Source organism: Lepidothrix coronata, unplaced genomic scaffold (assembly GCF_001604755.1).
Source record: "Lepidothrix coronata isolate B3197 unplaced genomic scaffold, Lepidothrix_coronata-1.0 Scaffold65, whole genome shotgun sequence".
NCBI lineage: Eukaryota > Metazoa > Chordata > Aves > Passeriformes > Pipridae > Lepidothrix > Lepidothrix coronata.
This window is the reverse complement of record NW_016690245.1, coordinates 1,954,694-1,971,573: the sequence shown is the minus strand read 5'-3', so window position 1 is coordinate 1,971,573 and position 16,880 is coordinate 1,954,694. Positions and strand designations below refer to the sequence as shown.

Here is a 16,880-nt window from a genome sequence, read left to right as displayed (position 1 = left end):
GAGGGATGGAACACCTCTCCTGTGAAGACAGGCTGAGAGATATCGATTTGTCAGCCTAGAGAAGGCTCCAAGGAGACCTCATTGCAGCCTTTCATTATAAAAGGGGGTTATAAAAAAGGTGGAGAAAGGCTTTTTTGGGGAGCCGGAAGTGATAGGACAACGGGCAACGATTTTAGACTGAAAGAGGGTAAGTTTAGATTGGACATAAGGAAGAAATTTACTGTGAGGGTGATGAGAACCAGGAATAGGTTGCCCAAAGAAGTTGTGGATACCCCATTCCTGAAAGTGTTCAAGGCCAGGTTAGATGGATCTTTGAGCAACCTGGTCTGGTGTAAGGTGTCCCTGCCCATGGAAGGGGGATTGAACTGGATGATCTTTAAAGGGTCTCTTCTGGCTCCAACCATTCTGTGATTATGTGATTATTCCAATGAGATCTGGTACCAAAATCTGTGTTTGTTTACTGGCAAAGGTTAATATTTATATTGTACTTTAACAGCTGTTGGCACTACTGCTTGGTGAAGGTAAGCAAAATTCCTCTGTCTGAGTGGAAAAAATGTTCTTCAAGTTTAAGTCATGAGACCTCTAGTATGTTCAGTCAGGGTAAATTTAATGATATTTTATGGGCTGGGAGGCAACAGTAGGAAAAAGGACCGTAACCTTTTGAAGGAAAGTAAGCATGTATTTTTTTTTAGGCTTGCCAAGTGTTACCATTTATCAGGCAGCTTCTCTTTATCCCTAGCCTCTGTCCTTGGACCTGCTCAGGACTGATTTAAAAGGACTTTCCACCTCATCAGTGCAGGGTGATGTTTGCTGCTGCAAGATGTGTTTCTGCTGACAGCTGCCTGGCAAAGCAGGGAAGTCCCATCAGCTGCCTTACAGCTTAAATTATCCTCTTTTTGGCACAACAACAGGCTCTTTTTGGCCCGGTGCATGGTGCCTGGCACAGCAGAAGCCAGATCTCGGCTGCCACTTCTCTGCATCGCAGCAGGAGCGCTTCAGCATCCTGCTTTTGTGTTGGGGCAGCCACCAGCAGGTGTGATCCCCCTTGCAGAGCCAGAGCAGCAGGTTTTGCCAGTGGTTAACTTTAACCTGTACCAGCCTAAGATGTGCTCTTAGCAAAGAAATAGGAACCCCAACTGCTTGAAACCAGGCTACTCGTATCAAACGTAGCATGGGCTGGAATGTGGGCATGCCGTGGATTTCTCCAGGAAAGCAGCAGGCTTGGAAATGCTGCCAACAACAGCAGCGTCAAGAAATCGAATGTGTTTTAGTGGGGTTATTTGTGGGTAGAGAGTGGTGCTCTGTTTTTGAGGAGCTCTGTAAGCTCTGCCTCAGGTGCTCCCAGCAACCTCTGCAGCTTTGTGGTGCAACCTGGAGGAACGTGCTGCCACAGCTCCCCTCCCTGCTGGAAAGAGCAATTTCTGTGGAGAAGCAGTCACTTCACTTAGGAAAAGTCGATTTGGGAGTTTTATGCATACACAAATTTTATTCAGGGGCGTGCTAAGACATGTAGGGGCTTGACACTTTTTCATGACTCGCACGTCAGCAGTGATGGGCCATCGAAGCGAGCGCCTGGCTGAGCAGACTTGTGCCTGGCCAAAGCTACCTGCGTGTCCCAGTGTACATCCAAATGCCACTATGGCACAGCCCAAAGTTTTGGAAGACTTGTGGTATTTTTGTGCAGTTTCTCCCCATCTGTTTGGTTGCACAGCGACCCAATCCAGAGAGCCTTTCTGGTTTGCAGAAGGTCATGTTGTGTTGCTCTGGTGCGAGTGCTGCTTGGAGCTATGGGAGAAGTTGTGTCAGACCCCTGTGATCCCACTGATGGGTTAGAGCAGCAAAGGACACGCTTCTCTTGATGTAAAATTTTTTAAAAAGTGGGGAAAAAGTGCTTTTCTCAGTGGCAAATCTCTCATTGACTACAGGCACAATGTGTCTGTAAGTGTGCATGAACACATTTGCTGAACTGCTTCCCCTGCCCCTGCGGTGGATCCTGAGGTTCCTCACACTCCAAGGGGGCTACAACCTGCTTGTAGCATTCAGAGGTATTTTCAGTCACCTTTTTCACTGCTCTAGGAAAGGGGGATTTTTTTATTGTATTTTCAGAGCAAACTGCCTGATGGCCTTTCTGTTTGTTACAGCTGTTCCTCTGATGTGTCAGATCTGAATCTCATCCTTTAGGAGGAAAAAAACCCCAACTTTATTTTGAATAAATGGAAATATGTGTGTGAGAAGCTTCACTTGTTGAAAATGTTTTCTAGTACACAGATCCTATTGAATAGCAAATAGAGAGTTATTGTGGTTTCCCCTAGTTGAGGGTGTAGTTAGAATTGGTTGGTTGGTTGGTTTTGTACAACCCTCCTGTTTTGTTTATAAAACAAATACACTGTTTACACTGTTATTCTCTGTTCATGCACTGGATGAGTGCTAGAAGCAGTCCTTCTTGGTCACCAGACATTTAGAGCTGGAGGAGAAAATGGAATATCCTTGTGTGACTTGCACCACTAAGTTTTACATGTGGGGATGTTCCAGAAACATGTTGGATCACTTATTTCTTGACATTATTTTCCCACTGAGCTTTATGTGTTTTCCATTAGGCCTTCTCAGCAGATGGGTTTTGAAGCTCCACATTTGGGGGTACACAGACCAGGTATCTGGTGCCATGACACTGCCATTTGCCATCAAAATGAAAGAAGATCAGGACATCATTCTGAGAGAGCAGGGTACCCCTGAGGATGGCAGGCACAGAAAAGGCATGAAATGCAGGGGGAGTCCATCTCTGAACAGGAGAGAAGCTGCTCATCTGGAAGCACAGAGAAGAGCCCAGGCAGAGCTGAACACAGATTGACCCAAGACACTAAGGTCAAAAGGCAAATCCCCTTCTTGGATGAGTTCCCAGTGCACATAAGGAAACTTGATGTAGAGGTGAGACCTTGTCCAAGATGGTGCGTGTGCTGCCAGTGGCCAGGAGTTGGGAGGCTGTCACTGCACCAAGTGCCGGGGAGGATTTCTGTGATGGGGGAAAGGAAAATGAGTATCTGAAAGGAGATAAGAAGAGCCTGGTTAGTTAAACCAGGAAAGCCAAGACTGATGTGGGAGTGATGGTTCTCTATTGGTGTGTGTAGAAGAGGGGAAGTTCTAGGGAAGTCGATGTTAAGACCAGAGCAAATGCAGTCCCCAGCATTGAATACCTTTGGGCTGGAAGTTAGAAGATGATTTTGAGCCGGTAGGAGAGAGGCCATGACTGGGGTGGTGGGAGCAAAGCCTGTCCAGCTTTTGGGGTAAAGCTCAGGAATATGAGGGATGGTACATCTGCCACATCAAGGCCTGAACATGATATTTCCAAGAGGAGCAGCTCATCTTTGGGAATATTGAAAATAATGAGTATTGACTGCATTAAAGTACAAGTGTATTGAGACATATTCACTTCTGCACTAAAGCTATTAAGACAAAGCTGAGTAACAGAAGCTTATAGGACATTAAGACATCTTGGAAACAAGAAACGGAAATAAACTGTAAGAGCTAAGTTGAATTTGCAGGCACAATGGCACTCAGCATCTTTGCTTCACTGCATGCCTGCGGTGGATATGCCACCTCTCCAGGGCTGGCACTCAAGCAGGTCTGCCCCCTCACTCTTGACCATGAATTTAGTGTTGTCATTGGGCTGTTTCTTACTGTGCTTTGCCTTATTTCAAACCAACAGAGTCACCTCCTCAGCTGAATGCTCACCATATTGCCATGGTGTGAATTACTAGAGAAAATCCAGGAGTTTTATAAGAACTGTACATTTACTGAAGGCAGTTTGCTGTCACAAGAGTTCACAGAATAGTCTGAGTTGGAAGGGACCCACAAGGATCATTGAGTCCAACTCTTAAATGAATGATCCATCTGGGAATTGAACCCCCAACCTTGACTTTATTAGCACCATGCTTTAGCCAGCGGAACTAATCTTTGGGTCCAGTGATGTGGCAGATAATTTCTACAAGAAATAGTTTTGACTCTTTCAGTCCTTTGTAAAATGGGGCAGGAGTTGATAACTTTCTCTCCCAAATTTGGATCAAGTACAGTTTTGATGGCTGTCTCAACAGGTCGAAATCACAGATGTCTGTTCCAAACTGGTGGGTAATTGCTTTGTGCAAAGCCAATCATGAAATAATTTTTCCCCCACGAATGTGAAGTTTGTTTATTCAATCCCATTTCAGAGCAGTGCCATTTCTCGCTGTAGCAGAAATATGTGCACAACTCATTTCTTTCTGACTTGCCTATAGCTCTGTTTTTGTTTTGCGAATATAATTTGGAATATATTTTTTCCACATTGCTTCCTAATCTGTCTAGCCTTATATTTCCCAAACCTGTGGTTTCTTTCATTCTCTCCCTTATTTTCTCTTACTAAATCTTCCAGCCCATGGAAAATATCTGAGATGTAGATTTAAGAAATTTTGACACAGAACAAGTCGTCTTCTATAGGATTAATAAGCAGAGGGTGCTCTAGCAGACTAAGGATATGTTGAAAAATGACAAACAGGCTTCCTGCTGTGGGCTGATGCTCAGGGTGGATAACGGACCAGGTGAGGGTTGTTATAACTGAATATGTACACTAAAATGGACAGATAAGGTAATTGATATGGTAATGTAGAGAGGTAAGATCTACGTGTTTTGCAAATATATATTACTGTGTTTAGGGTCTGATTCTGTTACAACCAAGCAAAGTAAATATTCTGTTGGTATTCATTAGGAATGAGGTGGGTTTTTTTGTCAATGCCAGTTACTTGCTTATCATTTGCCCAACCTATGGGTTACCCTGGCTGCAGTGTTCATGGTCTACATGTGGGACTGTGGAAGAGGCTGGAGGGAGGCAAGAGGGGAAGGTCCAGTGTGGCTGCAGAGGTGGGGAGGGAGGAAGGGAGATTGGAGGGATGGGTGGATCAGGTTGAATGTCTCAGTCCATCAAAATAAAGGCACTGTTGCAGCCCTATAGGCTATAGAAGAAAGGGCTAAAAGGTAGATAGGTCTGAGAAATAGTGTGATATTGCAAAGTCTACATGTACATTTTGATTTTCCTTTTTCAGCAAAATCTGGCTCTGCACCTTTGGTGGCAGAGCTGAGGGCCCTGTCCTGGGCTTTTACAGGCTTTTTTTGTATAGATGGTGCCAGTCAAAACGGGACTGTGGGCAGCCCAGCCTTCCCCTTCCCATGTTGGGAACTGCAGCAGGGTGGCCACATTCCCTGGGAGAGCTCCATCAGCCTTCAGCCAGGTCCCAGCCAGATAGGACTTTGTTCCAGCAGCAATCCTTTTGGTCTTCAGCAGAGCTTGGGAGGAGGTTTATTTAAAGCCCTGGTCCTTTCTGTGGAGTACAGGAAGTAGGAAGCGCTTCCTCCCCATAGATCACTATCCAAAGCTTTTGTCCACTTTTTTACAGTCCCACCCTGCTTGGAGTCACTCCAAAAACCAGCACGGCAGGGCTGTGCAGTATTGTTCAACAGGGTCATCCTTAACTGCAGCTCCTCTTCTTTTCCAAAACGGAAAGTTTTGGCACCAAAACACTGAAGAGCTCTGCCCTGGGCTATGGGATGTATAAATGCCTGTCTGTCCACTCTGCCCCACCATCTTTCCTGCAGTTGGAAATGTTGGTGTTGCAGAGAAAATACAGGAGTCAACCTTTCTTTGGGAGTCTATTTGATGCTTGCTGCTGAGTTTTAGTTGTAAAGCTTGAAGGAGGTCTCACAGTAGGTCTGATAAGTTATCTCTGCAATAGAGGGTCAAGAAGCTAAAAAAATAGTGCTAACCACAAGAACGCAAGGGTATGAAATGCTTTTAAGGTACTGCTTTAATGCTTTTAATGCTTTTAAGGTACTGCCTACTCTCTTCAGGGGCGGGGAAATGTGGGATTATTTCTGTTGTGCTGGGTTTAGGAAAGTCCAGCAACAGGATCATGCCTGTGTTTGCAGAGGGGAGAAAGAAGAGACTGAATGACAGTCTCAGTCAGAGCAGTGTCAGCTGGAGGATCTACCTAGTGCTTCCATGGTCCAAACTGCCTTCAGCTGAGCAGACAAAGCTTCGCCTTCTGGCAGGAACCTCTTCTCCAATGTCCATCTGACTCCAAATGTCTGTATCGGTTGTGGAATTTACGCCTTTGACCCTAAAGGTGGTACCTTTGCAGGCCTTCCCTTTTCAACATACATACTGCCAACACAAAGCTGTTAGCAGGCTTCAAGGCAAAGGGAAGTGGCCTCGCTGTTGTGTGCTGCAATGTGATGTGTGCACACCCCAGGAGAACGCATCACTTCAGAAACTTTCAATTAGTGCACCATCCTCCACATCGGAGCCCTCCTTTTAACCACTGCTGTGGCCTTTAAACACTTTTTTCCTGTTCCTTTCAAGAGGAAAAAATAAATGATAAATTATTGTGTTGATCTTACACAGATGTTGCATTTACGGAAAGGTCTTGTTGACATGGTTTCTCACACAGGATACCTTCTGCTCCTGCAGAAAAGTTGCTGAAAAATTCCAGGAAAATAGATAATGTCATCCTTGGGGAAGGGAAATTTAAAAAAAAAGGACAAAAAGCCCTCCAAAAACCAGTATGTTTTGGATCTAGTGTGGATCTTGGTTAGCAAAAGATGCAGAATTTGGTCAAGGTGTTTGGTTTAGTAGGATTTTCTTTAGCACTGTTAGAAATCAAGCAGACTAATAGTTGATAACAGTTGTAGCTTAGTGTCTTGTTGGAGACAGAGTTATAAATTAAAAGGTCACAAAGTGGCTGAGGTCAGTATCCTGGTGTGACCATACCCAGGAGGGCTTATCTGTCCGTGGCCTGATATGTTAAAACCTTACGGATTAGGTGCTTTTTTTTTTGTCTTTGCTAAAATGAAGTTCATGAAGATTGTGCCATCTGAGAGAGAGCTTAAGGGGGTATCAGGAGTAGATTTTCTCCCTCATCTCCTTCTCCTCACATGAACATGAATGTCCATCTTCGACATTACTATTGAGAGAAGGCACATTTCCTGTTTTTCCAGTCAGGACCTTCACTGATGCGGCACCAAGGTGGTGGGACATATGTGGTCTCAGGTGGAGGTCAGCTCTTCTCATCCCACGCCTATTGGGATGCTTCCTGCTTCAAAACCATCAGATCTTCTTCCTGTTACTGGACCCAGTTAGAGAAGAAAATACACCCATTCGGCCACTATTGGCATCACTTAGATATAAATATGAAATTCAATAAGATTTGATTTTCCATTTGCTGTCTTACCCAGCCTGGTAACAGAGGCTCAGCCCCAGGCAGCCTTCACCCGCAGCGCTCGGAAAAGCACATTTGGTGTGGATATTGCTGGGGATGGAGCCCTGTGGTGGAGGTTAATGAGAAAAGTGATGTCTTGAGTGCAGATTGCACGGTTTGCTTCCAAGATGATTTTCATTGGAGTGTTAAATGCTACACAGAAATGCCAGAAGAGAGAAAGTATTTTCATAGGGCTGCTCTTGGTGCCCCTAAAAATACCAGTCTACTCTGTCTCCTCTGAAATGGAGCACTCCCTTTCTTGGAGACAGTTACATTGCTCTTCTGCATAATTTACAGTGAACGCACTTAAGAGGAAATCATACTGTTGAGTGTTCAGGATTAATGGAAGTTGCAACTACTTAATGTGTGGGCTGGGACTGGAGGTGTCCTGCTGTGCTACTGCACCAGCCTCCTCTTGCCTTGGTCTTGACTGCTAGGAGAGTCCAGTCAACACAGTCTCTTGACAGCTCAGTGAAGGGGTGGTGCCCATTTTTTATGGACTTTTTAAGAACTAGTCACAAAATGATACGGTTTGCTGTTTTCTAGAGCTACTCTCCCATTTTTAAGGATGGAAACTGAAGAGGTGAGAGAAGGTATTACTTGTGTCACTGAGTATCATGCAGGGCCAGAGAGATGGTCTGTCATATCGCTGCTGGTCAGAAGGGCACATTGTGTTGAGGGTCCACCTAACAGGAACACCAACACTCTGCTCATCCCTGTGAACATCTGGGCTGGAGTTCGTACCATCAAGGCACTGCCTTGGGCAAACACCTACGTGTGCCCTCACACACGTTGCCTGTGGGAAGCCACCAGCCTGGATGTGCCTTGGCATGGGCAGACCTTGCCACCTGGGGAGGACAGCAGGACGGTGCCCAGATGGGTGTCCACATCCCAGCATAAATGTTTCTGGAGTTCAGTGCAAGGTGATTGCCATTGTATTCTCAAGGCACGAAGGCTTATGGTTCCCGAGACTAACCTACATACAAACCTTGCATTATGTTCCTGATGTGGTGCTCTGGTCCAGGATATGTACTGGGGACATGGCTTTCCTGCTCAGGATAGTAGTTGCTGCACTTTTGGCTCCTTGATTTTAAAAATGAATTTTAAAAAATCCCTGGGAGGTTGGTACAGTTACCTGCACCAACTTGAGTAATATCCTTAGCTAATGTAGAGCTTGGACCAGAAGATTTGGTCTTCTGCTTGAATTGCTGCAGCCAGGAGAACCAGATTCCTTCCTTACAGGTGGGATAATGTTCTTATGTAGTTATGTTACAGAGATTCTGTTTCACAGGCTGTTTATATCTCTGCAAGGAAAAAAAAAAAACCCAAACCAAAAAAGTTAAACTCTAGGTTTCCTATTAGATTTTAAATATCAGTGGGTTTTTTTTATTCAGCAAACAGGAAAATAAAGGTGTGAAACAATTCGATTGCTGTTATTAGTGGTTACTGCTGAAGGGGAAAGAGAATACTGTTTTGAGAAGAATTTTGGTTTAGTGGAGTGCATTTTTACAAGGAATTCAACCAGTGGCTTTTGTACTATTTTAAAGTGATAACTGATGTTAAAAAAAAGGTACTTTAGAAAGCTAGATTAACAAAATAAATGGATGCATTTATCTTATATTTAATATTTTTGGAACAAAAAGCCCCAGGTAGTAGTAGAAATTGTTAGCAATAGCTGTGCATTTGGTGGTTGAAAATGTTAGTGACAAAGAATCTTTCTCTTTTGGTTGATATTTTTCCTGCTCAGTGTTTCGGTACTTTCAGTTAATAAGTGTTGGTTGAATTTTCGTTAAAGATGGTAGCTAGCTGGCATATCTCCAAAGCCACATTTTGGAGCATCTTTTCACTAAGCATACCCCTGCTAAATAATGCTTTTTTTAATTATAAAAAAAAAGGTTTCTTTTTACTCTTTGAAAGCAAACCCAACCCTCTTACCTGCTCTGTTTCAGATTAGCTACCCTGAAATGCCCTTGATTCCTCCAAGACCTGTATCAGCACAGTATCTGCAGCTGGGGAAGGGAAGGCTCTCAGATCTCTTGTTTTTCATTTAGGCATCATTATCAGTGAGGATGGTCTCACAGACCTGCCCTCTGAGGGCTGGTTATCATCTGTCACTGTCTCGTTAGCTAGTGTCATTGTCCCAAACTCTCCATCTTTTCCACATGAATGTCTCTGATGCTGCAGGATTTGCTCAGATGCCATTGGCTGGCTCTTGTTACTTGCCAGAGTTTGGCTAATTCTTATGAAATTTAATCCAGGTTCTTTTCTCCCAGGGCTGTGATTATTCTGTAGAAAATTTTTCTGTGATTTACCTTCATCAATTAAATAAATTCACTGTATGAAATTTTTAAAATTGAAAAAACAGCCCAACCATACTACTTCTGTGGTTTTAATTATATTAAAAATATAGTGCTCTGTGCTAATTTTTGTCACTTTTCTTCCCTTTTTCTAAAAATGTTCTCTCTTATTTCCTAGTTTCCATCAGGCACCTTCTCCTATCCTGCGGGCCAGTATTCACAGAGCTTTATTTAAAATTATGTATCACAATAGTATATTCAGCGAACATGACGTGGGTTTTTCCTCATGCAACCCAGCCTTCTTAGAAAAAGACCTTGTGCACTAAGAAAGACATTGAGCTGACATGTTTATTACCTTGCTCTGCAATATTGTGTAAACAAACTAATTTTCTTTTGAGCCTTGCCAGCTTTGCACAGTGTCTGAAAAAATAGGACTGGCTGCTTCTGCCTTGGTTTTGTTTAAAAAAAAAAGGACAAAGGGAGGAGATGAGGAAAATCCACTCATGATTTTCTTTTCCTGTCCGCAATCACAAGCTGCATTGCTGCCCAATCTGCTCCCACCCAAATTAACCCAATTTCCTAATTTACTCAAAATATTTCTGTGCTTTTCTTACTGCATTGGGAATATTTGCCCTTTATAGTAATAAACTCTCGTCCCTGAGCTGGAGAACTTTATGGAGAGCTCCCCGAGGAACTGCCACTTTTCTGGTCCTGGTACAGGTCTCATTTTTTCCCCATTAGCAGCAATTCATTAATGTTTGGGGGTGGTTTGTGTTTCTTTTGTTTCTTTTCAGTGAGTCTGCAACCATGCCCTCAATGGCAAACTCTCATCTCCTGGTGATGGAGGTCAGTATTGGCAGGTGCAGGTTTCAGTGTGCCCCAGCACCTTGCTGTGACTCCAGCAACTGGGAAGCTCCTGCCACTATGATCTGCAACTGCCTCTTCACCACACCCTGATGATTCGAATGTAAAATGGTTCTCAGGTTAATGCACTGATGCTCGAATATAATCCTGAGTAAAGTGACTTCAGTAGATGGGAGCAATCCAGAGACCTGTGAGTGAGTATCTCAGCCCTTGCAGCTGACTCCGTGAAATGAACATGCCAGCCTGGAAATAGTTCCCTCACATAGCTATTTTGAGGATTGGAGTCTTCGTAATTATGTCTTTCTTTGGCAAGCTGGGGGTAGTAGGTGGTTATTTATAATGAGTTTTCATCCCAGACATGGAATCAGGTTTTCAAGACCATACAGTTCCTGGATATGTGTTTATGGATAAACTTACCTTTAAGGTGGCTCGAGGTCTCTTACCAGTTCACTTCACCTTTTGGAAGGACATTGTGTACATACCTTAACTGTTACTGAGTTTTCTGGAACTGAAATGTGGGTGATACACAGTGTGGTCCTTCCTCTTCAGCCACTCTTTTTACTATACTTCTGAAAAGGATTGAACTTGAAAATAATTTGCAAATAAGCAACGTTCTTTATTTAAATAAAAGCATGATAAGTCATTGAAAGTGAAAAATTTTAAAAGCCCGATTATTTATTTAGTATGGTCTCTTCTTTGCTTGATGGGTTTTGTTTCTCTTTCTGTTTCCCCAAAGGCAGCAGCGGAAGCAGCTTCAGCCCCTCTTGACACTAGCCTTTCACATCTCAAACCTGCAGTGTTTCTGCAGGGTTTAATTTTTTTGCAGCATTATTGATTGAGGTTTCTCTTTTATCTTACTGCTTCTATTATTTAGCTTTTCAAGGGGTGAAGATCCTCCTTTTCACACTTCAGACTTTATCGAAAGGTGTTACTTTTGGCCCCACATCTGCAGCCTGGGAAGACGAAACAGGTGCTGCAGTGGCTGGTATGTGGGTGTCAGCATTTGCTGCTGGGCAGGAAAGAAGTTCACATGGGTTTACCAGGCAGGACCAGATATCTATAGCAACGTATTTGTATATCCTGTGCCTTCTCTGTTGCAACGCTCGTTGCTTAGGATACTGGCATTAAAACATGTAACAAAATCTGCTCTTTACTCAGGAGTTCATTATCTGTCCCAGCCCATGTAACTGCGCATTTCCCCTCCCAGTTCAGATCAGAACCACTGACTAGCCCTGGGCAAAGCATGGTCCAGAGGATGTCATTATAATCCTGTTTTGCGTCCTGTTGCTACATGATCTTTTTTTACCACTAAACATTTTCACTAGCTGAGGTGCCCAAGAACCTGTCTCCCTCTTGCAGCTTGGACCACAGGAACTGGAGGCTTCTTAAACACATCTGTGCATTGGCTGAGTTGTTGAGCTCTGGTGCTACCAGAGCATGAAACATTTTCCCAGAGGGTGTGTTCCTCAAGTGTGGCAGCACAGATCTTTAGTGAGTGAGGCTTTCATTTGGGCTACCTGCGGAGGTTTTTTTGGCCTTTTGGGGCCTTTTTTGGGGGGGAGGGGGAGAGGGTGGAGTGCTGTGGGGGTTTTTTTGTTTGTTTTATTTTGTGGGGATTTCTTAATACAAGGATCAAGCTTTTAAAAATAGAGCCTCAGAACAAGGTACCATGGTTTCTGAATTGCAGGACCTCCTTATGGCTCTCATCTTCACCTGGCCATAGAAAAAGGATATTGGGGCTATTTCACAGCATGATTGAGGTTGGCAGGGACCTCTTGAAGTCATCCAGTCCAGCCCTCCCTGCTCAAACAGGCCCAGGTTGCCCAGGACCATGTCCAGTTGGGTTTTCAGTGTCTCCAAGGTTGGGGACTTCACAGTTTCTCTGGGCAATCTACACCAGTGTTTGACCACCATTGCTGTAAAATAGTTATTCCATGGAAAGCCTTTCTTAACATGATGATCAGAGGGTCATTGTGGGCTAAATCCTTTTGTCTTTTCTTCTGCACCCCAATGAAGAAGGCATCAGTGATGGATCCAGTGCTTTAGGTCTTTTAATTAAAAAAATCTTCCACCCCTGTTGAAATGGTTCTAGCATTTCAGACCAACCCAGAGCAGTGTTTGCTGCCCAGCTTATGCTGTTCGTTTTCTTTGTGCTCCTACAGTCCTGGAGGCACTGTGCTACAGCCTCTTGACTGTAACAGATCTGACATGCTTGTTCTGCTTTATAAGTGAGCACTGTGAGAGAAATGGTGCCACACTTTCCCCCACAAAGCAGATAGCTCAGATAATATAAAGAGTACTTGTTCTGTTTTCTGTACACTGTCTTTCTCAGCTGGAGAGCACCTCTATCCTACAGACAGGCATTTCATCGTTTTTCCTCTTTTTATTAACACTAGATTAGTATCCAAGGGGGTTTGCACAAGGAAATACATCTCTAAGGAGTCATTCCTGCTTTTGCAACCATAACTGATTCACTAAGAGGAACCCATCAGGGGCTCAGTTCAAGGGGGTTTTGTCTTCAGAAGGTTTGCCATAAAAAGCTGTGTTGGTCTCCAGCTTTCTGGGTTACATTTTCTAAACACAATTCTACCTGTGGTAACTGGTGGTTGACAGAGAGTTTGTGTGAAAGTGAGATGCACTGAGCTTTCCAATACGAGTATTTCAAATACTTCAATGCCTGGATGCTGACAGCCGGTCCACCTGTTGGTAAAAACCCAGAATTGCTACTTTAGCTGTTTCAGAGTTTGCTACAGTTACCGTAGTGCAGCATAACTGTGTGTCATGGTTTAACCCCAGCCAACAGCTGAGTACCCACAGCTGCTCACTCACTGTGTGCCCCCAGTGGTATAGGGAGGAGAATTGGGAAAAAAAAGGTAAAAGCCGTGGATTGAGATAAGAAAAGTTTAATAACTGAAATAAAATAAAATATTGTTATAATAATGATGACAATAATTGTAATGAAAAGGGAGATGATAAAAAGAGAGAGCGCAATAACACCCAAGAGAAACAAGTGATGCACAGTACAACTGCTCACTACCCAGTGACCAGTGCCCAGCCCATACTCAGCAGTGATCAGCCCCCCTCCCCAGCCAACTCCCCCAGGTTTATATACTGACCATGATGATGTTCTGTGGCATGGAATATCACTTGGGTCTCTTTGGGTCACCTCTTCTGGCTGTGCTCTCTCCCAGCTTCTTGTGCACCTCCTCACTGGCAGAGCATCAGAAAATGAAGAGTCCTTGACTTGGGGTAAACGCTACCTAGCAACAACTAAAACTTCAGTGTGTTATCAGTATTATTCTCATTAAATCCAAAACATAGCACTGTGCCAGCTACTGTCTCAGCTGAAACCACAACACCAATTGTGTCTCGGCCTCAGTAAAAGACCTCTTCACTCATTGCTAGGCTTTTGCAATGAGATTATTACTTGATTATTGCTGACCCTAGAAGGACAGAGATTACATTCTTCAGGTAGTTCTCTGGCAGCTCAGTTTTGAGCCTGGCTAGAATTGCAGCCAGGCAGCAGCACCACATATTTTTAACAAAACTTTTTATGTGAAACTGGAGCAAAAGTGCATCTGCATTTCCTCCTGTTTGAGCCTTACGTGGCTGAGCATTGCTTTCATGATTAGTGATAGACTTGTGAAGTCCTCTGGTCTGTATTTATACTACCAAGCTTTTCCTTGTCTGATCACGTCAAGGGCATTCTTGTGATTGTTTTTCTTACTGCCATGATAGTGCCAGATGCTCTGAGGGCTTTTGCTAATCAAGGTAAGCAGAAACAGACTTTGCTGCAGTATATGTGGCATCACTTTCCTGGATTTCACCCTGGTGTGATGAGAAATAAGGGAAGGGCAGGCTGTGCTGGAGTTAGATCTCTGCTGACTGCCCAGGGCAACACTGAGTGCAAGGATGTCTCTCCTGTCTCACCTTCTACACCCACTGCAGAAAGTGATTTCACTGGTAAGGCTTATTAAAAAAACCCAAAAAACCAAACCAAAACAAAAAAACCAACAAAACAAAACAAACAAACAAAAAAACCCCATAGCCCTAATCACAGGACTGACATGAGCATCCCAGTCTCACTCCATGTGATTTCCATTAGCAGCCATCCTCTGAATGGTCTCGTGGCTAAATCAGCTGCTGAGCCTCTGGAAAGTGATTTAATGAAAGCATTTTATAGCAATCGAATGAAATGTCAGTTGGATGCCAGCAGCAGGGTTTGCTGTCATGATTAATGAGATATTTAGGCATTTCGTTTTGAAGGAGCTACCTGCAACACAATTTACATCAAAGCTGTTTTTTTCAGATAGGCTTTAATAAATTAATGTTAATGTTGGTTATTTGATTATTCACAACAAATTCATTACAACTGCAGGGTTGCATTTGGGATGAACACATTATGAAGCCTTTCAGAAAGCTCATATGCAAAAAGGGTTGTGTTCAGAGCATTGCACATTTTCTGATATAAAATGATATAAAAGACGAGGAAGGGTTGAAATAGCCTATAATCTTTTGAATGCAAAGATGGCTTGCATATAAAGCTTTTGAAGCTGATATTAAATTATCATCTCTTCAAATAACGGGATATATCTTACCACTAGTAGAAATAGTGAAATCTAATAATTGGAATTATCATCTTACCTCTTTTTTTGTCTAGAGGGTCTTTAAGGGAACAGGAATAATAAAGGTATTATAGAAACCGGGAGAAATGGCATTAAACCTTTTCAAACCTCTTGTAGCTACCAGTTGGAAGTTTTACAGTCCTTAACCCTGTGTGTCATTAAAGCTGAGGTTATTCCTGCTTAAAGCCCAGCTCCTGCATTAAGTGGGCTCTGGTGTTCCTTCTGCCCCTCTCCCAGGAAATTCCAAGGCAGTGGCTGGTGAGGCAGGTACTGCTTTTTGACCTGGATACTAGTTCTTACAAAGTGTCTGGGAATCATTAAGTGAAGCTTTGCTGAAGGGTGGAAACTGAAGGCACCTCCTCACCCAAGGACAGGAACATAATGTTACAATTTCTGCTCCTAAAGAAAAAGGACCACGTCTGATCCATTATTTGCTCCAAGCCGCTGTTTTCTGCAAATTGACTACAGCAGAGTAGAATATTGTGTTTTCTGCTTTCGGCGCTACAAGGATGAATAGCTGGAGCATTGGAGATTCAAAGATGGAAAGGCAGTGGCAGCAGCTGAGAGCTAGTAGTTTAACTGGAGGGCAGCCTAGTGCTTTCCTAGGGGTAGTGCTGGCAGGGACTGGGAGCTGTAGCATCCCTGCATGTGGGGAAAGCAGAGGTATGTCAGGTGTGTTGAGAAAACTGCAATATAATGGACAAAAATAAAGCTTTGGCATTGAAACATTGCCAGATTTTCTAGAAAACAGAAGTGCTAATGATAACACATTTTCGGTTGAGTCTGATGCATTGAACTAATGAGTGACTGGCTGGGTTTTGTCTCTGAGCTTTAAGCCACAAAGCGGGATGTGGATTTTTTACATATCTGAGGCAATGCAGAGACTAAATGGAATACAGATAATACAAGCTTAAATTCACCTGTTGAAAATCTCTCTACTGTAGAGCAACTTATTTTTTACTGACTTTTAATATTTTAATTTTTTTAGGGTTCTTATGTATGCCTGGGATTTTTATTCTCTGGGAAGTGCTTAGCCCCTGTTTTTCCTGGTCTCTGTGTGCTTTGCTGCTCAGCTCTTGTGGTTTCCAAGTAGTCATGCGATGTTGGCCTGTTACTAACCTTCTTCTGCATTGGCTGTGAGCGAGCCTAACGGGCATAACAGGCTGTGCAGAGAATTGTCATTTATGTGGGACCAGTCACAAGGGTTTGGGTGTGACTTTGTGCAAACTTGTGAATAAACTTTTTGAGTTTGGGGAAGGAGATGCTGCTCAATCTCTAGCCTGGCAATACAGTTTCATATTGCTGGGAAGCCATGAAAAGTTCCAAGGGATAAAAGCAAAAAAATTAACAAGGTTTTGTTTTTTTCCCGTTGTTGCTTAAGTGCAGATTGACCATCTTTCATTTTGTCGAAGGAGCTTTCCTGTTGCTGGGGAGTCTCACCTGTGTGGCAAAACATGGCCATTGTCAAGGGAGAGGGCAGACCCAGCCCTTTCCTGACATCCTGATGAAATCCTGAATTTAAATGCGCTTTGGCCCCTGTTGGGGAATATTGAACCTAATGAATAAGGTTATGTAAAAGTATAAACCCTAGTAAACCTGAAAGGAGTTGCTTTGCCAAACATTAGGCTTTAAAAAGCCCTTTTCTCTGATTGTCTGGTAGGGCTTGAAAGGCTGAAGTCCTTTGTGGCAGTGATGCTGTCACAGCGACCCATCTGCTCGTGCTGCCTCCACGGTTGAGAGAAAGAGGGAGGAAGCTTCTAGTGTGTTGCTGTTGAGTATAGGCTGTGCTGAGGTTATCCTTGCTGCACCCTCCTCTG

General features: G+C 43.5%; 1 protein-coding gene across 2 annotated transcripts in view; it reads left to right on the top strand.

The window, feature by feature from the left end:
* HPCAL1 (hippocalcin like 1) overlaps positions 1 to 16,880 on the top strand; it is an 80,454-nt gene that overhangs the window by 57,205 nt on the left and 6,369 nt on the right. The window lies entirely within an intron of this gene.